The following is a 25,524-nucleotide window of genomic DNA, read 5'->3' as shown; positions in this document are numbered from 1 at the left end:
AACCGTGTCTGTCTATGATTGTGTAGCTCCATCACTGAGGTATGTTGAGCAGGGCTTGGTCTTGAACTTTCTTTTAGGATTAATAGATTTGGTAATACAATAATCAAATATGTCCATGAGATACTGGAATTTCATCTAACTTTTCGGAGCTTGAAACTACAAGACATGGAAGCGGTCCCAAAATTCCGTAGGTGATTCATGCGGGGTCTTCAGTTGTTGTAACAATTTTTGGTTAAGAAGTTCTGGATCAAAATTATGGAAATTAGATTCAATGAGATCATAGAACTTCTCAAGTGAGTGCACACTGCTAGGAGGCAGACTCCAGCACCATCGTTGTGGAGATTCGTGAAGTGTGTATGCAAGCAACAGGCTGACCTCTTCTTCATAGAACTCATTTGCATTCTCAATGAATGCATAGAAGTATTCTAAGTACTCAGGCCAGGCTATTTCACCTTCACCATCATATGTGAATTCGGACAAGAGATTAAAAAACTCCCTCGTGATGTTGAGAGGTTCGACATATGAAATAAATTGAAGAGGGATGAGTGTAATAGAGTCCATGATAGATGTGCAAAGGTTAAAAACAAGATGAGGGGACACAACTTGTCATCTTCCTCCTTCTAGCACTAGAAATGTTGACGGTGCTAGACCCACCAACATGTCAGGGGATCTCAACAGTAAGAAGTTCCAACTAGACCTCAAACAGTTTGGTGTAGGAGTCCCAACAATGGGTCGTATGGTATCACCTTGACCGCGATTGTGCACAGAGGAAAGTGAGATGTCCCTGTTGTTAGAAAGGGTGTGACATATGTTGCAAGTCAAGGAAGGTGCATGAACAGTTCTAACACATGGAGAGTGAAGTGATTGTGCCCCTTGGAAAGATTTGAAAGCACGTGACTAAGATGGGAAAACACGAGAAAAGATGCATCACAAAATGGAAAGAAAGTAAGCTAGCAATCCAAAGTGATGCTTAAACGAACAACACATTTCAGTAATATTCATACATACTTATATAGAAAAAGTCCATACATGCATGTGAAAGAAAATAGATACATATATCTTTAGAGTAAACAAGTTATCTGAAATACAATAACAACATATGCATGAAAAATAGTGGCTTTGTTATATTAAGAAGTGGAAGTTACGATCATACAATACAACCATGACCAACCACTAGTCCTGATAGCAGAACATTACAGTCATTGTCGCCTGCTCCTCCAAAGAGATGTACTAGCTTTTCACTATGGAGAAGCCAAGGCTCATTACAATACTCTCTAAGATTTCTCTAAGATACTCCTATCAAAAGCCTGGTTGAACAAAAGCCTCTACAATGAATTATGAGGGACTATATATAGCAAATGGTGGGGTGACCCTTGACATTCCCTTTTGTGGCCGTTCATCTACCCTTGTGACTCTTCAACTACTCTATGATTGTTACATTCAACTATTGACACTTGAAATTCCACTTGACAAGACGTTACATACAATCTACACATGTACCCATGTGAGACAAAATAGGCTTGAGCAGGCCATGCAAGACATCACTATGACTTGGACAAGTGTAGGAATACTAGCCCTTCGACATCCTCACAATGGTCGATGGTGGTGAAATGATGCCAAGCCTGTTAGTTCGCGATGGTATCTATGTTCTCTGTGGTGACATCTTTATGGAAACAAACTCTTGCCTCTATTGCATCTTGTACACTGCTCTGGATTCTTTTTCCAACTCATCTAATAACATGCACATCATTGTATTGAGTACGTCTGAACCAGCGACATACTGATGCATGGTGTTTGCACTGATCGCCAAGTCTGTGCTGGTGGCTATGCGCATCAACTCATCAAAGTATAAGTCAATCTCCAGTTGGACTTGTGCCTTTGCCCTTGCCTTGATGAGTGTCCCAATACATGGGATCACATGTGCGCACACAACAACATCCATGCTTTTGAATACCCATGCATGGGAAGCCTACAGACTAGAGATGAACTATGGGAGCTCTCCATAGTTCTGGATCTGACTCCGGATGCATGACTTGAGCTCGGCCACTCTGGGCTTCATCATCTTGGGCAAGTGTAACTGGGCTCCCTTGTATCTCATTTCCCATGTTTTCATGTGATTGACAAGAACATGCAAGTTTGACAAGATACATGCTCTCCTAACACATTATTGTTGTCAGGGAAAATTTTATGGGCTAATATTCACATATGGGCTAATTTTCCATCCTTTTTCCAAAAAAAATATCGCCAATTCCCATTTTTTCCTAAAAATGATTCGCGCAAACTTTATAAGAAAAAAATCTTTTACCTTAAAAATCACCAAAATTTTATAGATACTATATAAAATCATTAGAATTTTGAATATCTCTAGTAAAGTATCACCAAACATTTTATAGTTTGCATATTATGGATTAGTAAGATTCGCCAAGGTTTCTAATCTTTAAGATAAATTTCCATCTTTAAAATTTTCCTTGGTTGCTACCAACTGTTGAGATGGACAACTGCCTTATGCACGGTACCAAATATGGAATACAATGGCCGCGTGAATGTCTCAAGGGACAATACTTCATCCAGTATCACCTTCTTCAACTCTGCTCGGGTGGATGATGTAACCAGTTCTCCTCCCTGCTTGGCCATCTATAACTCCTTAGCCATTCACTCATTCTTTGCTATCAAGAAGCGAACACTTGAACTAGTGGCTTCGACATATGCTCTAGTAGCATCGGCCAACGATGTTGGATGCTTGCGTACGTCAAATATGATCACTCTTTCCTCAAACTACACATGAGATGTGTTGTGATCCAAAGTAGACACTCTGCACGATTTCACAACTCTATGTTGCAACTCGTTGAATGATATGTTGTGCATCTCTTCTTCCGGATTGTCTCCAAGGATCTCAGTGTCTCCTTGGTCACTTGGGACTTGCTCTGCTTCTAGATCCGGTGAAGCTGGTGGGTCGACTTCTTGGTGATAAGGCATGAGGTCAATGTCTTGCTCTAACTCTGGCTACTCCATCTCCATATCCATTTTCTCAAGTGCTTGTTCAATCTCTTGAGCGAAGTCCTGCTCCTGCGACTACTCACCCTATCTACTTTATGCCAGCTACTCGGATGAATCTACTACCTGTACGGGCATATTTTCATCTATATGTACATTTTGCACCCCTTTTTGTACCTGTCCTTTCTTCTCTTCCTTCTCCTGTCTGCACAACTCCTATTCCTTCTGGAGTTGCTCCTTCAATTCATGAAACTCCTTCACTATTTCCTCCATCCTCTATTTTTCTCTCTACCTTTGTGTGGTCCTCCTATCGCGTTGTTACCTCTTCACCTCTATTGTTAGGGATTCTTTCTGCACAACTGGGTCTACTCTGAACTTGCAGCTTTGTTCAGCCTCTGTGCTGTCGAAAATCTTTCTCTTGCCTTTGTCACGCGCCAGTATGTTTACCTCTGCTACTGTTGCTCTCCTGGATGTTGCTTCACTAACCATTGCACAACGCTGCCGATAGGTTCATTGGGCCAGGAGAAGCTATGACAATATCTCTATGGGTCTTCCTCAGTCTAATGACATGCCTCGTGGATCCACAAAAAATATACTCTCACGGAGTGATCCTTCACAAAACAATGTGGGTCATATGAATTAAAGCTTTTGGTGCTGAAAGGATATTTCTTGAACTCTTATGTTCTGGCATCCACACGCCTGAGATTTTTTATCTCTTACAACCGATACACAATGGAAGAGTGGGACAAGGTGTCTTCTTCTTCTGATGCAGCCTAGCTGACAATCCTGCCAAGATGTGGTATGATACTTCTTGCATGATGAGCTTGTCCATGGAAAACTTCGGCAAAACATGTGGATGCTTCTCCATGTTGTACATCTGTATGAAGGTTCCAAGAGGTGAGGCATACCAATTTGCTATGTTGATTAGTGCCTCCATTTCTGTCTTCGACATGCAAGGCGGTTCAAATATCATCTTGTACACCGAGTGTCATGCGGAAACAGTTAATTTTACGAACAAAACTGACCTCCCTAGAAGCTAAGGCTTTCTAGTGACAAACAAGACAATTAAACACTACCTTTCTCTAAATATGCATTTAGAATACAAGTAATCAGGTATTTATAACATACCTTTAGTCCAACGCTTTGTAGTAGTCCAGCCTCGACGATCCGGATGAGCTCCTCCTTCTCTTCGAAACCTGCATTCACTAACAAGCCAAAAGATTACATAACACCTAAAAAACTTATAAAATAAAACATATTCATCATACAGACCAAGGAGTATATGAAACAAATCATGTATAACAATATGTTAAGAAAAATGACTTTATTGTATTAAGTGGAAACAAAAGAAACCATTACAACCTGAGCCTCGGTGTTGTGCAGGTACCTCCTAGGGTCCAACAAGAGTTCTCCTTTACTTTGATCAGCTCACCCACTTCCAAATAAGGCTAGGAAAGGATGGTAATCTCTCCTCTCAAGCTCTATAAGGGAGTCCTAATTTCAGCAGCATCTACCCTTAGGAATGTTCAGCTTTCAACCTCTGCTCCCTCTGGCCCAATGCCTGTATTTATAGTGCTTTAGAGGAAGTTAATCAGGTCCACCATCAATGGGATAAGCCCCTCTTTGAATGGGATAGCTCCCCTCTTGATGGGATAAGTTCCTCTTTCATAGGGATACATGAACCATCTGGAGGCGCTCAATACACGTCAAACAAACTTCTAGAATGCTCTAGAAATGACCACAAGTAATTTTTTTGAAGTGAAACTTGCGCCTTTTGACCTTTACAGGAGTACGCACCCATCCCTTTACAGACAGAGCGTACAAGTACGCAGGTATTGTGAACTTGGGGTGCGTACACGCAGGTAAGGCTAAGAGAAACTGCGTAACCAGAGTTATTTGACTTTTTAAGGACTTTCTCTCTTTCTTGGAGTTTGACATGAGGAGCAGAGGTATGAGACTTGCCAAGGAGGATAGTATGACAGTTGATAGAGCCATACTAACTGCAAATAGTCATGGTGACAAATTTTAGTGTAACAGATTGCCCCCTAAAGTGCGAAGCCTGTAGTAGATTAGGGTTTCATATCATCTAGGAAGGGTGAAGCACTTTATCATTTCAAGGATTATCTTGTGGAGAGCCCAATCGGAACCTGCAAATATTCAACACAAAATACATATATAAGATCATATCATCGCTGAGGTAGGAATTCCCATACTCAGATTGAAAACTTTAACTAACAAACTAACTACTGCTCTGATATAGGAATGATTTCGCAATACATCATAATCATAGACTCTTGTAGACACAATATGGATGCAGCCATCTGTTTATGATTAGTCTACTGTACAATGAATACAAAACTCCTCGCAGCCCGGATTGTGGAAACTAGATCCAGGGTCTTCATTTCTACTTCCCGAAAAGGTACGATTCTATCCATGCGAATAAATGAGTTGATGTCGAACATGGTAGAAACCACTTGATTACCAGTCGATGATGTAAACTGTTAACAAGTGCGAGAGAGACCACCAGTGATGTCAATGGTTCTCAAAGTACCAAGTACAATCCATGAGATGTGAATGAATGAGTTGATGTCGAACATTTCACGAAATCCTTCGATCGAAAGTCAATGATGTAAACCGTCGTCAAAGGCGAGAAACCTGCCATTGATGCATGCAGATTTCAAGGTACTGACGATTTCTAGGTCATCTCTCTAGATAATGTGCCGATGTCGATAGAAAGCGATCCGTTGCAGGCAAGCCCACAACACGAAATCATAGATCAAGTTGAAGAAATGTAGCTGTAAGGACTGACTCAGGGATGGTCGAGATGGATGATGTGTATTTTGCAGATGAATGGTTTATTTGTAGTGACCTCTTGAACACATAATGACATGACAGATGGCTTGGTGACAATTGACCCAAAGTTAATACCTGGAACTGGTTGAAGATTTTCAATGTGGTTTGATCAACTGTTAGGCAAAGGATTTCCCAACCCAGGTGAATGAAAAGTGTCGTGTTCAAGAGTGGTGATAAGGCTTCTTCTGAGACAAAGCATAACAAATAGGCTCATTTTCCTCTCTTTTCCCCCACCATTTCTGGCAAGTACCTCTTTATTTTTTACAAGCTTGAGGAGGATAACATATGCTTGATTATAAGCTCATCCTTCAGATGAGTCCAACTTAGTTTAGATTCGAACCCTAAGAAGGAGTGGTCCGTTCCTGTTTGTAATCAAACAAGTCCTTTATTGTGAAATTTTAACGAGTCCAGTATAGGAGAAACTCGGCGTTTTTCAATTTTAGAGAGTCTAAAAAACTTAAGAAGACTCCAGGGTTGAAATTTTTCGTAAATTTGTGTCTCCCAAGCCCGAAAAAGTATAAAATAATACTTGAGAGAACCGCTTGATCTTGCGACCAAGGAGTACTTTCATGATTAGTGTCTTTGACCTGAAAAGTAAAAAGCGATCAAGGACACGTCGTTTTATTTCCAGTATCGAATTTGAAACGACAAAAATCCGGCAATCTTTTCCTGTTTTTACGGTCAGAAAAGGGCTATAAGGGGACCGTCTTTTAATTCCGTTTTAACGAGTGTAAAAGAAACTCTCGGCAATATTTTCATGTTTTAGGAGTCAGAAAAGGGCTTAAAAGATGACTCTGGTGTTTTTGTTTGTGAAAAATGACAATTTTCCCTGAAAATTCTTTTTTCCTGCACAAAAACCAACACATTACTCATACCTGTTTAAAGATAGATAAAAATACTTTGAAAAATACCTTTTCACAGTGGAAAATAAACAAATTTAACATTTATTTACTCAAAAAACCTATAAAAAGGGCTTTTACCATTTCATTTTTACCATTTTACTGTTGAGGAGAGAAAAAGGGCTTTTGGCAAGAAACTTCCCGTGGACACTGCGGAGAATCCAACCGTCGAAACCGAACGTCGTCTCATCAAGTATTCTACAACATCCTCCCTTGCATTTCCATCCATTTAGAATTTGTTTTTAAGCTTTAGTTTCATTTTTTGGAGGTCTTGGGGTTTCAAGGTCCGCTTTTCGGGGTACACGGGTGCTCCATTGGTGACCTGCGTACCCCGACATTTTCTCAGTTGGGAAAATGTCGGGCGTACGCAGCTTGCCTTAAGAGAACCTGCGTACACACGCTCTGTCTCTAAAGGCAGGCTGCGTACACCGTGGAGAGGATTTTCAAACCCCCATTTCTCCAAAATGAACCAAAAAAATTTAAATTTATGGATTCTAACAGATGTTTTATGGTGTGTAGATTTCCCACCATGCTTGATTGGCGCGAGAGAGAACATGAAGATGTTGATTTGGCCACCATTAATCACCAACCTTCCATTGATGCTTTGAAGGCATGTGGTCTTTACAAATACTAGGCCATACCTGGCATGAGGGCCCAGGTGCGCTTTCTAGAGTGGCTGGTTGAAAGGTGGAACGTTCAGGATCAGTGCTTTTACATTGGAGGGCACCAGCTCGAGATAGAACCCTCAGATATTTACTTTCTCACTGGTTTGCCCAAGAGGGGCGAACAATTGACTCTGTCCAGGACTAGGCCGGGTGGCCAGTCCATTGCTAGTCTCCGACTAGAGTGGTGCAATAATCAGAACCAGGATAAGGGGATAGAGATTAACAAGATATCCCGACCTGAACTTATGGTAATTGCCTTTACAGTTACTAGACTTTGCGGGGCTGCCGCTTTGCACATTGCCACTGGATCCCAGATGCGGATGGCGATTGATTGTTATCGGGGCACCATTTTCAACTGGTGTGATGCTGTGTTGGCCAACTTAAAGGGCCAACTAACTAGGACCAAAAATGGACAGCTGAAGACTTTTGGTTATGGGCCTTTAGTTGTGAGTTTTTCCCTAGAGAGGGTTCTGATGCTGATCCCACAGCAGCTCACTGTTGAGTTTGGGCCTCCCCGAGAGCCTAAGTTGACGCGATGGGTTGCGGTGATGGCCCGTCATCCTGACAAGGGTACGGAGGTTGTCCGATTTAGACCGAAGTATTTTCACTGGTTGGAGAACCAGATCTTCTCGATATAGGATTTTCCTTATGCCGGAGTTGATTTTCGTGGAGATCCGAACATGATTCCTCCACCGGGAGAACAGTGGGATGACACAGGTACTTCATTTTTCACAAGTTTTTAAACTATCTATTTTTTTTGTTTTTATATCGTCTCAAAACTGACAATGACAATTTTCAAAATGCAGATGTAGGCCCACGACGTCCAGCCAATCTCCGACCTTTCGAGAGGAGAGTACCAGTTGCACCGGCACCGTCCCCACAGGACGCCGCCGCAGAGACCTTAACTGAGTTGGAACAAGACCTAGAGCGTCTTACGGAAGACATACCAGAGACTACTATAGATGATATTCCTATCAGGCTTCAGCGCTATGTCGTTGCAGTCCCAAGACCTTTTAGGAGGTTCTTGTGTAGGGTAGCCCAAGCAGTGGTGTCGTATAGAGAGCATCACCAGTGATTGGATGGTCGCTTTTGTAGACACATGTGACATTTTGGTTTTTTGTACTTATCATTTTTGCCGATCATAAGGTGTTTTTCAACCTATGATCGAAGACGATGTATTTTTTGACACACTCCTATCTATATATATCATTATTACCGGCTTATCTTGTTAAACATGTGTGATGAAATGTTTTTAAATTTAGATGTATGATTATCGCAAATGTCTGTCTAACATTCGAGAAGCAATTGCATCTGCTAATGTATTTAAAGACCTTGGAATATGTTGATATTCAATGTAATCAAATTCACGTTCCAAGAGACACACTCTCAAAAATAACCTTAATAACACTGGATTTCTAATGGCATACACTGTATTAAGCTGTAATACAACGAGTTCAGAATCTAACCTCACTATCAAACTCCGAATCCCAAACGAAATAGATTCAGACAATAACTCAATCACTGCACTGTATTTTGCAATGTTGTTTTTTGTTTGACCGAGGCTCACCCCATGCATAGAAACTAACTCGTCAGAGGGCGAATAGATAACCCAAGCTGCGGAAGAGATATTCTGTGTACTACGACAAGCACCATCAGCGAATCCAATGTACGTTTGGAGAGGCATCGACATCTGCAATATCAAGAGTAAAACCAAGATAGGCCAGAATAACGACGAAAAACACACTTTCTGAGCTGAGCACACTGTCTAAACTAACTAACACACCAGCTAGAAAGAAAAACCTAACCTAACTAAAATCTCCATACCCATCATTTAAGCATAATACCTTTTTAGGTAAAGTCCATTTCTGGGTTTACCCAAAGAGTCCCCGTCAAAATCTACCAGCTCATAGGCCCCTTTTGCTAGCTTTCGCTTGACAATGTAGGGCCCATGCCACATAGGAACGAATTTTCCAGCCCCTAATTTATCGTTAGCTTGATCATATAATAGCACTAGGTATCCTTCCGAAAAATTTCGAGGGGTCACGTTTCGATCATACTGAGCTTTCATACGTTTTGCGTGAGTCTCGATTGCTAATGCAGCGTCACATCGAGTCTCATCTAATTGAGCTAAGTATAATAAACGCTTCTCCTCTTCGGAAGCAGCTAGAAGTAATTCGACAGCCATTTGAAGTGACGGGATTTCGCATTCAATGGGCGGCACAGTTCCAAACCATAAACTAGTTGGAAAGGAGTGAACCATGTTGATGTTTTCACTGAGGTTCGGTACGCCCAAAGCACGGAAAATAACATGTTGTGCCAATTCGACCGATGAATACCAATGATTCGTCGGATCATGATAACTAAAACTTTGTTGATGGACTCAACCAGACCATTCGCTTGTGGATAATAAGGAGTTGAGCTATCGTGACGCAAACCAAGCTGGCCTGTAAGTTCTGTCATCATAACGTTTCGAAAATGGCGCCCATGGTCAGTGATTATCACTTGTGGGACAACAAACCTAGCAATAATGTGATTGAATACGAAAATTGCAGCTGTCTTGCCGTCTGCCTCGAATGTAGGCATCGCCTCGGCCCATTTAGTAAAATAATCAACCGCAAGGATGATATACGCATGCCCCCCGGCCGAGTGATGGTTACATGTAATAAAATCGATACCCCATTTGGCAAAAGGACCAACAGAAATTATAGGGTGGAGAGGAGCAGGTGGTGCGCGCATCTTGCGATCAAACACTTGACAGTTGTGTCATTTCCGGACCGCAATAATACAGTCTTTAAACAAGGACGGCCAGAAGTAGCCAGCGCGCAATATCTTTGGGTTGTGGCATACCCAGACATATGACCGCCACATGCTCCAGAGTGACAGTCATTCAAAACCCATTCAGCTTCCTCGTGAGTTAAGCAACGTCAGAAAACCAAGTCCACCCCACGGCGATAAAGAGTATCTCCAATAATTTTGTACTGTTGGGACTGGAATCGAATTTTCCGACGTTCCGACTTTGAAACTTCGAGCCGAAAGGATTGGGTCTGGAGATAGACGATTATATCCCCATACCACGGATCTAAAGTGCTAATGAGAAACAAAGATTCATCTGCAATGGGTTCCTCTGCCACAGTTTCCGTGTCAGCACGTGGGAAATCACACATCAACTCTGCAAAAGCTAAAGATTTCTTAGACTTAGATTTTTCAAATTCCAAGTCGAACTCCTACAGGATAACGATCCATTTAGAGTACTTGCCCCCTAGCAATTGTTTAGTTAAAATGTAGATCATAGGGTTGCAATCCGAAATGACTGTAGTTTTACGGAGTAGAATGTAGTGACGAAAACGTTGGACAGCTTGAACGACTGCCAATGCCAATTTCTCCACATGTGAATACTTGAGCTCAGTTGGATTTAAGGTCCGACTAAGGTAATATATCACATGTTCCGTTCCGAATTCGTCTTCCTGTACTAAGACCATTCCAATGGTGTAATGAGCGGTGGCGAGGTACAAAAAGTAATCCTGGTTGTAGTTGGGAGGATGCAGCAACGGTGCATGGGTCAACGCGTGTTTGAGCGCATCGAAAGATTTCTGAGTGATCTCATCCCAAGAGAATTGAGCGGTCTGTTTCAACAACCGGGTAAAACCCTTGGTAATCTCGGCATAGTTAGGAATGAATCAGCGTAAAAAGTTTGCTTTCCCCTGCAAACTTTGGAGTTGGCGAAGACTCGAAGGAGGAGGCAATTTGATGATAGCTTCTACCTTCGAGGGATCGACGCGAATGCCGGCTTTTGAAACTACAAATCCCAGCAATCGTCCCACTTCTATACAGAAGACACATTTTTGTGGGTTCAACCGTATACGATAATGCCTACACCTCATGAAAATTGCTCGTAAATGGACAAGGTGATCAGCTCGATGTAATGAATGAGCGTGCAAATCATCGAGATATGGTTGCACAATGTGTTTGATGTCATGAAATGCATAAGACATCGCCCTTTGAAAAGTGGCTCTGGCATTCTTCAGCCCAAAAGGTAATTTGCAATAAGAAAATGTCCCCCATGGACAAATGAAAGCCGTTTTTGGTTGATCGGCAGGTAGAATATTGATTTGGTTGTAACCGGAAAAATCGTCCATAAAGGAAAATATTTCACTACCGGCACAATCATCAATTATTTGATCGATATAGGGTGTTGGGTAGTTGTCCTTGGGACAAGCACGATTAATATCCCTATAGTCGATACAGATTCTTATTGTTCCCTATTTTTTGTTAACCGGAACAATATTCGATACCCAATCCGTTAACGGGATCGGATAAATGAAACCTGCTTTCAACAGCTTCTCAACTTCTGCTTTAATTGCAGCCGCTTTTCGTGGGTGAATCTGACGCAAACGTTTCCGGACGGGTTTAGCATCCGGGTAAGTCTTGATCTCATGGACAACAATTGCGGGATCAATTCCTGGCATTTCCTCATAGGACCAGGAAAACACGTCGCGAATTCTTGAAATAGGGCCTTGTATGTCTGAATTTTGTCATCGGAACACGAGGCACCTATATGAATGTGCTCAACAATTCCGGACTTGACTGAAATGTCAATGGGAATAGGCAAGAAATGTTTCCCAAATTCAGCTCTGAATCAGGATGTTTCATTGGACTCTGAGCTTCTTTGACATATTCAGCTGTAAAGATTGATGAGAAATAGGGCTAGAACCTCTATGAATTTTACTAAAACTCTTGACACTGATGAAACAAGTTTAGATGAAGATTTATGGCAGGTAACCAGTGGATCTGGGCAGAAAAAAAAAACTTATAAACAAAATCTAAGAGGCAAAAAGGAGAAAATTGAAATTTTCTCAATTTTGACAGGGTACGCAGGCAACCTGTTTGCACAGGTGCGTGTACGCTCTGTGTACAAAGATGCAGTGCGTACAGGTACACACTGTGCTCAACGCGGAGGCTGCGTACTTCTAGCAAAACCAAAAAAAACTAAAATCTAATTTAACCCTAAGCTATCCTACCCAAATACACAGTCAAACAGCCAAAAACCAGAAAACAAACGACTTTTCTCAAATCAAAGTTTCACACAAAGGAAAAATCATTCACATCAATGGAGTTCCCCAGTGGAGTCGCCATTTTGTCATGTGGAAAGAGTCAATTTTGCGGACAAAACCAACCTCCCTAGAAGCTAAGCTTTCTAGTGACAAACAAGACAATCAAACACTACCTTTCTCTAAATATGCATTTAGAATACAAGTAATCAGGTGTTTATAACATACCTTTATTCCAACGCTTTGTAGTAATCCAGCCTCGCCGATCCGGATGAGCTCCTCCTTCTCTTCGAAACCTGCATTCACTAACAAGCCAAAAGATTACATAGCACCTGAAAAACTTATAAAATAAAACATATTCATCATACAGACCAAGGAGTATATGAAACAAATCATGTATAACAATCTGTTGAGAAAAATGAGTTTATTGTATTAAGTGGAAACAAAAGAAACCATTACAACCTAAGCCTCGGTGTTGTGCAGGTCCCTCCTAGGGTCCAGCAAGAGTTCTCCTTTACTTTGATCAGCTCACCCACTTCCAAATAAGGCTAGGAAAGGATGGGAATCTCTCCTCTCAAGCTCTATAAGGGAGTCCTAATTCCAGCAGCATCTACCCTTAGGAATGTTCAGCTTTCAACCTCTCCTCCCTCTGGCCCAATGCCTGTATTTATAGTGCTTTAGAGGAAGTTAATCAAATCCACCATCAATGGGATAAGCCCCTCTTTGAATGGGATAGCTCCCCTCTTGATGGGATAAGTTCCTCTTTCATAGGGATACATGAACCATCTGGAGGCGCTCAATACACGTCAAACAAACTTCTAGAATGCTCTAGAAATGACCACAAGTAACTTTTTTGAAGTGAAACTTGCGTCTTTTGACCTTTACAGGAGTACGCACCCATCCCTTTACAGACAGAGCATACAAGTACGCAGGTATTGTGAACTTGGGGTGCGTACACGCAAGTAAGGCTAAGAGAAACTGCGTAACCAGAGTTATTTGACTTTTTAAGGACTTTCTCTCTTTCTTGGAGTTTGATATGAGGAGCAGAGGTATGAGACTTGCCAAGGAGGATAGTATGACAGTTGATAGAGCCATACTAACTGCAAATAGTCATGGTGACAAATTTTAGTGTAATACCGAGGTGACAAAATCTTCTGATAGTTGTGTGATGACTCCTCAAAAGCTACATTCGTAAAATAATTTACATTAAGTGTTGACAGAGGTTTCCGCTAGTGTCCATGCCCACTTCAAGCCCCGAAACTTATGACAGGCAAAAATTGCATCCAAGATGTAAGAGGAGATGTATATTTCTACCTACTGACCTTTGGGTGGTTGCCAAGGTCCTGTTACCTGTTCCTTCAGCTTGCGAGCCAACATGTCCGACTAGTTGCATGCTTTGCCTTCACTGGCCAGTTGGTCCAATGCGATCACCCAACTCTACAGGAAGGTCTTTGTGCTCTCTTGGCCATAAAAGTGACATGAAAAGATGACCAAGTACTGATACGTCTTTCACAGTATCTTCATCTTGTAAATATTGTTGGGTGTCATCCTGAATTTGGATAGCTCCTTCACCCAGTTCTTCAAGAAATCCATGGAGTTGGCATTCCTGCTAGGTATGCTGAAGGGTGTCTCCATGGTGATCATTGGATTCAACAAGTGATACATCTGCTGATAATCTTGTGCCCTGAAGGTAGAAATCTCTATCTCGTTGACATTGCTCAATGTCATCATCTCGGGATCAGTGTGTGAGACGATCTAATGTATAATGTCTGCGCATGGAAACACGAGGTATATGCATGCAATCTAGTATAAGCTAGACTTGTGAATGTTCACATAGACTTGGTGGTCTTCAAGATCTTCCCCAAATGTGTGTGAGAATACATCATTGACCTCTTTCCATTTCAGCTTGATGTCTTTGTCTACGATCAGCTTGGTGTCTTCATAAATTGGAAAAATCATAGACACTCGCTCAACTGTTGCTCCAATTGCGATTCCATCGGTGTCCTTTGACCCTACTATCTTGGAGGCCATTGATCTTGAACTTCTGAGAGATGGACAAACACCTGCTATATTTGGAGACATGGAAACATGCATGGCAATAAATCTATCAGTTAAAACCAAATCAAACTTGAGGACTGGCAAGCAACATACCTAGGGAACTGATAGCAAGGATTGCACAATTTTCACCAGGAGGTCGGGAGATTGATTGTCGGAACTACAAAAATGGAAGTACAGACTATTGGGAGGTTGGTTGACTACTAGAATTATGAAATGCGCAATCCAGATTGGCCTAGTGGGTGATAATATTGCAGAATGGGCAATTTCAGCTGGAAAGTGATGAAGGCCTAGGGATTGCATTGCACAATTTTTTGGGTCAGCAGTCACTGCCTCTCAGAATTGCACAAAGCAAGACTGGAGGGCACTGAATGGCTAGATTTGTGCATTTTTGGGGAGGAAGGCAGATCCTTCCCTCTTAGAATTCCGCAATGTTGTCTGAGTAAGGCAGAGTCTGGGCCAAGGTTGCCCAGACCAGCAGATGGGCAACTGAAAGCAAATGAATATGTGAATGCATGGAGATACTGAGTGTAAGTAGGAGTGAATGATTGTGCATGAAAATAACGAGTGCAAGATTCATAAAATGGGACAACATGCATGTGTGTGAAATGAGTCGCCGAATGGCGACCATTCGTGCAAAACAGTGTCATGCATGCGACAACAGTGACATACAAACGAAAACTGAAATGGTGCTTGTACATGCTAACATGCATGCAAATGATAGGAAGTGTTCACAAAAATCAAGCAGACAACACTCACACATGCCAAAATACAAAAAGTGACAGAAATGCTGTGAAAGACAAGTAAAGCGAAATTACCCATAAATAGTTGAGCTGGATGTGCTGAAGACTCCTAGATGTGTTGTGGGATGTCATAGCTCCACGATCTATGTGAATAATGAGCTATGAAGAGTCGAATAAATAAGTGTCAGGCTCATGACGGGCATGCCACAAATCTAGGAAAAAGTGACACTTGGAGGAAAGTTTCTAAAACGATCTTTGCATGTAACCTCTAGCTGCTAAAAATAGATCCCTAAAATCTAGGGATGTTTTTTGCATGTTGGTTTTGCTATTTCGAGAAAAATAAGCCCATGCATGCAATGTAAAAAAACCTGTAGATTCACAAGCTCATGTAATCTATTAAAACAAGAGACAAGGATCTACTTCTATTCTTTACAACGAAAGCCCATAAACATAAAACAAACAATAATCAATAGAGGAAGATATCAAAGGTGGATAAGACAATAAATATCTGGGGCCACAACTCAAAACCCCACTATCTGTTTTGTATTAATCTGGAAAATCAAGATGAAATTACAATGCTTGTTCTCTCTAGAACAATCCTAGCACTCATAAAATTCAATCTCCAACTCATAAGCAAGATCAAGGCTAAAGCTTAGCCAATTCACAATCTCTCCAAGTATCTATTCCAATGTGTAATTCCTATGAAGGATAACATGTATTTAAAGGGAAATAAAGCCTCTAAAAATAGCGCAATCCCTCAAGGAACAGTTCTTGAATGCATGCAATATCATTGCAACTCAAAAAAATATAAAACAAATAGTACATTGTCACTGCACTCTAGTCTCAATTGGGTCTTTCTCAGAATCAACATGCATGAGTTTTTTATCGTGGAATCTTTAGTTAACTTGAGTAGCACTAATTAGGTCACTAGTGTCCCAACTGTTTGTTTACTCACTATTGGTTCCTAAAACTGATTGGAACTAATTTAACTAGACTTAACTCAATAAACTGAGTTAACTAATTACAACTCATTCATAACTCATCCTTAACTCCTATAAGTTAGGGAGAACATATACATGTCTTCTAAAAGACTTCCAATTTGAATTTCCTAAATTAATCAAGTTAATTAAACTTAATTAATTATTTTTAAATCACTATGAGAAAAGAATTCTATTTTAATTCATAGTTTAATTCAAGGACAAATTAAACTAGAATTTCTTGTTGCCATTTCTCAATACTCCCTCTCAACAAGAAAGGGATTATCCACTACCTAGATCCTGTCTTTGTGAAACTTGAGTTTACATCTTCGCAAAGCCTTTGTCATGACGTTAGCATCTTGCTCCTATGTGGGAATGTAATATAAAAAAAAATGATCCACCTCAATACACAATATTTGAGATGATGATACCGGATATCTATATGCTTGGACCGATCATGAAAAACAAGATTTTCAAAGAGTTTGATACAACACTGAATATCACAATAAATCACTGTCGGATCCATCTGCTGGCCAAACAAACCAACTAGGATCTTCCTCAACTAGATAGCCTCACATGCTACTTGACTTGCAGCCATGTATTCTGCCTCTATCAAACTAAGTGTAACCAATCTTTATTTCCTTCTGTACTAAGAAACTACAACTGACCCAATATTAAAGATCCCTCCTGATGTGCTCTTCTTGTCAGATGGACTCCCTGCCCAATCTGCATCAGTGAAGCCTTGAAGCTTCACTCCCTCTATATGTTTGTACCATAACCCAAACTAAGTAGTGCCTCTAAGATATCTCAATACATGTTTGGTCGCCTTCCAATACATCTTGGGAGGCCTAACCATCGATTGACTAAGTTGGTTAACTACATAACACATATATGGTCATGTGTTCACCAAATACATGAGTGAACCCACAAACTACCTATAAACAATAGCTTCCACTAATTCTCCTGAAATAGCATCCTCCTTCCTCCAGTTACCAGCTAGAGGAGTCTCCATGGGTTTACTGCTCTCCATGTGAAATCTCCTGAGTATCTCATTGGCATACTTTCCTTGAGAAACAAACAAATCCCTATATCCCTACCATACCTCCATGCCAATAAAGTAATGCATGAGCCCCATGTCCTTCATATCAAACTCTCTTGCAAGATCCTCCTTGCAATATTTGATGAGCTTCTTTTCACCTGTCATTATGAGATCATCTACGTAAAGTACAATGATCAACAACTTACCTTCCACCACTATGTGATACAATTTCACATCGGCTTCACTCTTCGTGAAGCCCAAGCCAGTGAAGTAGTTATCTATCCTGGTGTACCAAGCACGGGGTTCTTGCTTCAGCCCATACAATGATCTCTTGAGTCAGCACACATGTGACTCACGGTCCAAGGTTTCAAAACCTTCGAGCTATTCTATGTACACATATTCCTCAATCATGTCATTGAGGAAGGTAGTCTTCACATCCATCTTATGGATAATCCAAAACCCATCCATGCAGGTAGTGCCAAAATAGATATGATAGATGAGTACCTTGCCACATGAGCAAATGTCTCATCATAGTCAATCCCTTCTACCTGTGAAAAGCTATGGGCCACAAATCTAGCCTTATGCTTCTCAACACTACTATATGTAGCTTTCTTTACCTTGAAAATCCAATGCGAGATCACAACTAATTTGTCCTCTGGTCTCGGAACCACATCCCAAACACTGTTTTGAACTATGGAGTCATACTCCTCCACCATCGCATTAACCCAAACCAGCTGTTGCACTGCTTCCTGAAAGGAAGATGGCTCTATCACAAGACATGAACCCATAAGTGCCATTATCCAGTGTACCTCTCTGGTTACCTCCTCTGTCTATGTTGAGAAGAGGGTGCTCCCACATTCTCTCGTGCATCATCCAACAATCTGTCAACCTCTCTACTGTGCTTTCTTCCCTCTTTGGAAGACTCTGCCTAAGTGGATGTCTCCACTCCTGGAACCTCTGCATGTGTCTTCTCTACATCAATCTAAGGTTCCTCAAACTTAGTATCTAAATGTTCCTCCTTTGCACGTAGCTCAAGCTCCCTCTCAAGGGATACTCGCATGGTCTTCTCCTCATCAAACTTGACATCCCTGTGAACCACTATCATCCAACTGGTTTGCATGTAGACCCGATAGTTTTGGGGAGTATCAGTGTACCCCACTAAGATCCCCAACTTTTTTGTTGGCTCGAGCTTCTTCCGTGCATCTTTGGTCACTTGGAAATAAACCGATGACCCAAAATCCTAAAGTGACCAACATCTGGCCTCTTATCGGAATAAGTTTCGTTTGGTGTTTTACTCTCAAGTATTCGATGTGGGCTACGGTTCTGAACATAAACCATTGTGTTGTATGCCTCAGCCCACAAGTTAAGTGGTAGGCCATGATCATGCAACATCGCCCTCGTTTACCCTACTATGTTCTTGTTCTTCCTCTTGGCAACCCCATTCTATTAAGGGCTATGAGGTGCCTTCAACTCTCGTTTAATCCCTTCTGCTACACAGAAGTTCTTAAACTCATTGGAGACATATTCTCCACTGTTATCACTCCGTAGAGCTTTAACCTTCTTTCCTGACTCTTTCTCGACCAATGATTTTATTTCAAAAAACTTTGTGAATGTCCGATCCTTTATCTGCATGAAAAATATCCAAAATTTACGTGAATAGTCATCTACAAATATAACATAATACCTGCGTTTGGCGATGGATACTTTCGAGAATGTTCCACACACATCTGAATGGACTCTCTCCATAATAGACTTTGCTCGACTATCTCTATCTCCAAAGGAAGACCTGGTGTATTTTCCCGAAGTACAACCCTTGCATGTATCAACTTTCTCAAGTGTACCTTCGGGAATATCGATAGAGATTTGCTGCAATATCTTCAAAGCCCCATGATGAAAGTGGCCCAATCTCCTGTGCCACAACTCCCCAATGTCTTGGCTCAACAAATTTTCCACTTTTGAACTCAAAGCAGCATAATCCTCTACCTCTATCTTATAGAGATTCTGAACTCGAATCCCTATCTTCTTTACTTGACATGTGGCTATGTGTCAAAGGAACTCCTTTCCTTTCAAAAAAATCACATCATAGACTCTATCCTCAAGCATGGCAACAACTACCAAGTTCTTCGTCAGTCCAGGTACATGCATAACATTCTTCAAGGTGAGTGGAGCTGCATGCTCCCTTTGAAAAGTAATAGTTCCCACACCAGTAACACTATACTTGCCGTCATCGCCCATCTCGATATACATATTGAGATCTTTCTCCTCCAGTTCAGTGAATAACTCTTTGTCGCTAGTCATGTGGAAATAAGGTCCACTGTCTAAGTACCTGACACTTCCCATCATTGAAGACACCATGCATGCAATGAGGGAAAGTCCAATTTGAATTGGGAGGCAAAAGCCTCACCTGCAGCTCCTCTTGAGGATTTCTCCTTGGACTTCTTCAATGGAAAATTTGTAGTAATGTTACCCATCTTGTGACAATGAAAGCATTTAACTTTTGTCATGTCCTTCTTCTTACCTCTATGATAATAATATGATTTGGAACGAGAAATTTTACCTTCCCCTTCCTTGCCTTAATCACTAAGGCATAGTTCTATTCATCATCATTTTTTGATGAAGAGCCATCCCTGGTGATCCTCCTGATCTCATCCTGCATCAAATCCAACCATAGTCATTTCCAATTTGGCAGCTTCTCTTGACCATTGATAGAGTCATTATAACTATGCCAACTCTTTGGGAGTCCAAGAAGACAAAGACTCACCATAGCCTCCTCAGAAACTGTGATTCCAACACTTCCAGGTTCATCTCAACATTGAGTGAACTTGGTCAAGTACTTTGGAATCGTCTCACCTTTCTCCATCTTGATTTTACGAAGTTTATCCTTTAGTGCCAACTTCCTCTGATCACTATTGTTTTGATATAAGTCCGTCAAAGTTTTCCACATAGCAGGCAGAGTTTCCTTACCATGGAGACTCGAGACAATGTGGTCTCAAACTCCCTCAAGGATTATCCACCTTGCCTTCTCCACGCACTTCTTCCATTTGGCCAAGTTCTATGCATTCGTAGCTACTGGATTGGGGACTCCTTGATCAATGAATTCCTTTAAGCCATTATCTTCTAGCACAACCTCCATCATGTCCCTCCAGGCTATAAATCAAGTTGCCTTCCAAGGCATACTCAAGCCTCAACCCATGGAATTCCATCTTCTGATCCTAAAGTATCTATGCAAATTTGAATTTCACCTATAACCTAGAAAATCAAAACTTCGAAATCTCCTCTAGAAGGATGATTTTAAATCATCGATACCTCCCTCATCCAAACTCTGATTAAGCCGTTTTTTTTTGAATTTGGGTATTGTTTCCCAAGGAATCCAAATATGCAACTTTTTCCTGAAAATTTTGCACAAAAAATCTCATAACTTCTCTGCAAATTCTCGGCCCAAAAAAAATCTTGCTCCAATACCATGTAGAAAAAATTGTAGATTCACAAGGTCATGTAATCTACTAAAACAAGAGACAGTAATCTACTTCTACTCTTTACAATGGAAACCCATAAACATAGAGAAAACAATAATCAATAGAGGAAGAGAATCAAAGGCACATAACACAATAAATATCCGGGGAAAGCCACAACTCAAAACTCCACTATCTGTTTTGCAATAATCTGGAAAATCAAGATGAAATTACAATGCTTGTTCTCTCTAGAACAATCCCATCACTTAGCAAATTAAATCTCCAACTCATAAGCAAGCTCAAGGCTAAATCTTAGCCAATTCACAAGCTCTCCAAGTCTCTATTCCAATATGTAATTCCTATGAATGGTAGCTTGTATTTAAAGGGAAATAAATCCTCTAAAATTAGCGTAATCCCTCAAGGAAAAATTCATGAATGCATGTACTATCAGTGCAACTCGAAAAATATAACAAATAATACACTGTCCCTACACTCTAGTCTCAACTGGGTCTTTCTCAAAATCAACATGCATGAGTTTTCAATGGTGGAATCTTCAGTTAACTAGAGTAGCACTAATTAGGTCACTAATGTCCCAAATGACTGTTTACTCACTATTAGTTCCTAAAACTGATTGGAACTAATTTAATTGGACTTAAGTCAATAAACTGAGTTAACTAATTACAACTCATTCATAACTCATCCTTAACTCCTATAAGTTAGGGAGAACATATACATGTATTCAAAAAGACTTCCAATTCGAATTTCCTAAATTAATTAAGTTAATTAAACTTAATTAATTATTTTCAAATTGCTATGACAAAATAATTCTATTTTAATTCACAGTTTAATTCAAGGACAAATTAAACTAGAATTTCTTGTTGCCATTTCTCAACATGCAAGTCAATTTTTCTCGGTCCCAAAGGGAATCAGTCAACCTGAAGGCACATGCAATAACCTGCTTGACTGAGAGGTATTTTTGTGAAATTTATGGGTGGAAGTTGGCCTGGCTGTCTAGAGGGATTGTGCAATTTCTGGGAGGAGGAGCTGATTGCTACCCATAATTGTGCAATTTCTAGGAGGAGCAGCTGACTGCTACCCATAATTGTGTAATTTCTAGATTCAGCTGCACTGCTAGGCCACATTGCGGAATTTTCCAAACGAATTTTGTTTGAAAGTATTGCACAATTTCTGAGCTGACTAGGTTGCTAGTTAGTTTTGCACAATTTCTAGAGGGAAGGATGGTTCCCCTCTAGAATTTCAAATTTTCTGAGGGAGCTTCTCAGCCAACAACTGGCCCAAGTCCAGAGTGGCAGCCTACAAACCATCATGCACAGTCTGGAAAGCTGCTAAAAAAGCAATGAAGCTTATGTACTTGACCATGAAAGACTTTCTACTAAGGATGGTCGGTAGGGAGGCTTCAAAATTAGGCTAAGGCAAAATTGTGGAGGGTGGTTGTAGCCGCTACAATAGGTTGGCAAGAAAAATGGAAAGCAAAATTATGGCAACAAGGAAGACTACCACTCACAATTATAAAGATGGAAGTGTTGTTTCCCCTAGCATTCCACAACCTACAAGGTTGACACCACAACAATTAGAAGTTAAAAGAGAAAAAGGGCTTTGTTACAGTTGTGATAGCAAATACACTAAAGGTCACAAGTGTGCTGAGAATAAATTATTTTACATAGATTGTGAAGAGGAGGAAGAAAAGGAACAAGAAACATCAAAAGAAGAGGATATACACCAGGAACAAACCCTAGAGAAAGAAGAAATGAATCTGAACATATCTTGAAATGCATTGGCCAGAATTACCACTCCTCAAACTATCAAGATAGAATGACATATCAAGAAAAAAAAGGTAATAGTGTTGATTGATTTGGGAAGTAACCATAATTTTATTCATTTTAAGATAGCCAAGGAAATGAATTTCTTCCTATATCCAACATCTGAGTTTCAAGTGATGGTTGTAAGTGGAGGAACCATAAATTTCTCTGGAAAGTGCCATAATATCAAGCTATCCATGGGAAAATATGTATTGAATAGTCCATTGCTTTCCATTCCAATGGGTGTTGCAGATGTTGTACTAGGAGTCCAATGGATACAATAGCTTTTAATTTTCAAAAAAATTTCATGAAATTTTCTTTAGAAGGAAAGGAATTTGAATTAAGGGGTATCGCAGGGAAACTAGGAAAGATAATCAACTCTAACGGAATGAAAAAGCTTCTAAAGAAAGGACAACGAGGTGTAATTGCACAATTATGTTCGCTAGAGGTTCTCACATCAAAATCATTTATTTCTCTAGATCTCCAAAAGGTCTTGGACAACCATTCCAAGGCACTTGAGACTCCCAAAGGCATCCCACCTATTTTTGATAATGATCATGCTATTCATTTGATTCCAGGAAGTGTTCCTCCAAACATCAGGCCTTATAGATATCCCTATGCCCAAAAGAGTGAAATTGAACATATGGTTGCGGAAATGCTAGAGGATGGTATAATTCAACCTAGTCAAAGTTCTTTCTCTGCTCTAGTAGTATTGAGTCAAAAGAAGGATGGATCATGGCACATGTGTTTGGATTATAGGGAGCTCAACAAGATCACTATTAAAGATAAATTCCCCATTCATGTCAATTATGAATTATTAGATGAATTGCATGGATCAATTTACTTCACTAAGTTGGATCTTTGTTCAGGATATCATCAAATCAGAATGAAGACTGAAGACATTCCAAAAACAACATTTAGAACTCATGAGGGTCATTATGACTTTTTGGTCATGCCTTTTGGCCTTACCATTGCACCTTCTACATTTCAAGGTTTGATGAATTCCATTTTCAAACCCTTCCTTAGAAAATTTGTGTTAGTATTTTTTGATGATATACTAATCTACATCAAGTCTTGGAGGGATCATGTTCAACATGTTGACAAGGTTTTCAAACTATTGGAGGAGAAACAATTATATGCAAAAATCTCTAAATGTTTCTTTGGAGTACAAGAGGTGGAATATCTGGGTCATATTATATCTCATGAAGGTGTTAAGGTAGACCCTAGAAAAATTAAAACCATTAAGGAATGGAAAGTACCCACATCCATAAAGCATCTACGAGGATTTCTTGAGTTGAAAGTGTATACTCCCAAGTTTGTTAAGAATTATGGGAGAATAGCAGAACCTCTAACAAAATTATTTAAGAAAGATGCATTTTCATGGACTCCAAAAGAAATGAAGGGCTTTGAACAACTTAAAGAGGCAATGTGCCAAGCACAGGTCTTAGTTATGCCGTACTTCACAAAAACCTTTATTGTGGAATTTGATGCCTCAGAAAATAGAATTGGTGTTGTTTTAATGCAAGAAGAAAGACCCATTGCTTTTGAAAGTCATCCAATTAAAGGAAAGTATTTACATAAAGCTATTTATTAGAAGGAAATGTTGGAAATACTACATGAACTTAAGAAATGGAGACCCTACCTAATGGGAAGACACTTCAAGGTAAAAACAGATCAGGATGGTCTTAAATACTTTTTAGAACAAACATTATCTTTAGAAGAGAAACAAAAATGGGTCGCAAAGATGTTGGGTTATGACTTTGAATCATCTACAAAAAAGGGAAGAAAAATGTTGTGGTAGATGCACTCTCAAGAAAGGATGAGGATGTGGAAGCATTTCTTTGTGCCATTTCTATTATCCAACTAGATTGGATAAACAAAGCAAGGGATGAATGTAAGAATGGAGAAGTGTGGGAACTCATTCAAAAGTTACAAAAAGATCCCAGTACATCTGATACATTTAGCTAGAAAAATTATTCGTTATGGTACAAAGATCATTTATACCTACGTAATAATTCCCAATTCAAGAAAAAATATTCTTATGGAATTGCACACCTCTCCCTTAGGAGGGCACTCGGGATTTCTAAGAACTTACCACGGGGTTAAGAAGGAATTTTTTTGGGATGGCCTTAAATTGGATATTCAAAATTTTGTGGTGGAATATTTGGTTTTCCAACAAAATAAAGTTGAAACAATTAAGATCCCAGGTGTATTACAACCTTTATCCATTCCAAGTCAACGTTGGAAGGAGGTTTCAATGGATTTTATCACAGGCTTACCCAAATCCGAAGGAAAGAGTGTTATCATGGAGGTAGTTGACAAACTTACCAAGTATGCACACTTTTATGCATTATCTCATCCATTTAAATCAAGTACAGTTTCTATTGCATTTATGGAAACAATTCAAAAGCTACATGGAAACCCAAAGATTATTGTAAGCAATAGAGATCCCATTTTCACTGGAAATTTTTGGACATAATTATTTTCTTGTCTTGGTACTTAGTTAGCTCATAGCTCATCTTATCATCCTCAATCTAATGGGTAAACTGAGGTACTAAACAAATGTTTGGGAGGATATCTTCGTCGCTTTGTATCTGATAAACAGACACAATGGGTCAAATGGGTTCCTCTAGCTAAATGGTGGTATAACACTTCCTTCCATATTGTAGAAAAAATGACCCCATTTATGGCACTTTATGGAAATCATCCACCATCCATCACATCATATTTAAGAGAAAATTCTAAGGTTCAAACAATGGAAGATCACATCGAGCATCAACAAAAAGTTCTCCAACTCTTAAAGGATAACCTCACTTTGGCGTAGAATATAATGAAACAACAAGCATATCAACATCGCAGTGAAAGAAGTTTTGATGTAGGTGATTGAGTATTCCTACGGCTACAACCATATACAAAAATGTCCCTCAAGCAAGCTAAGAAGGATAATAAATTATCACCAAAGTATTATGGTCCATACAA

Source organism: Pinus tabuliformis, chromosome 4_2 (assembly GCF_031772625.1).
Source record: "Pinus tabuliformis cultivar Carrire ecotype Pingquan chromosome 4_2, CPIR1, whole genome shotgun sequence".
NCBI classification, from domain to species: Eukaryota; Viridiplantae; Streptophyta; class Pinopsida; order Pinales; family Pinaceae; genus Pinus; species Pinus tabuliformis.
The sequence above is the reverse complement of the archived record's forward strand: the minus strand, read 5'-3'. Positions refer to the sequence as shown.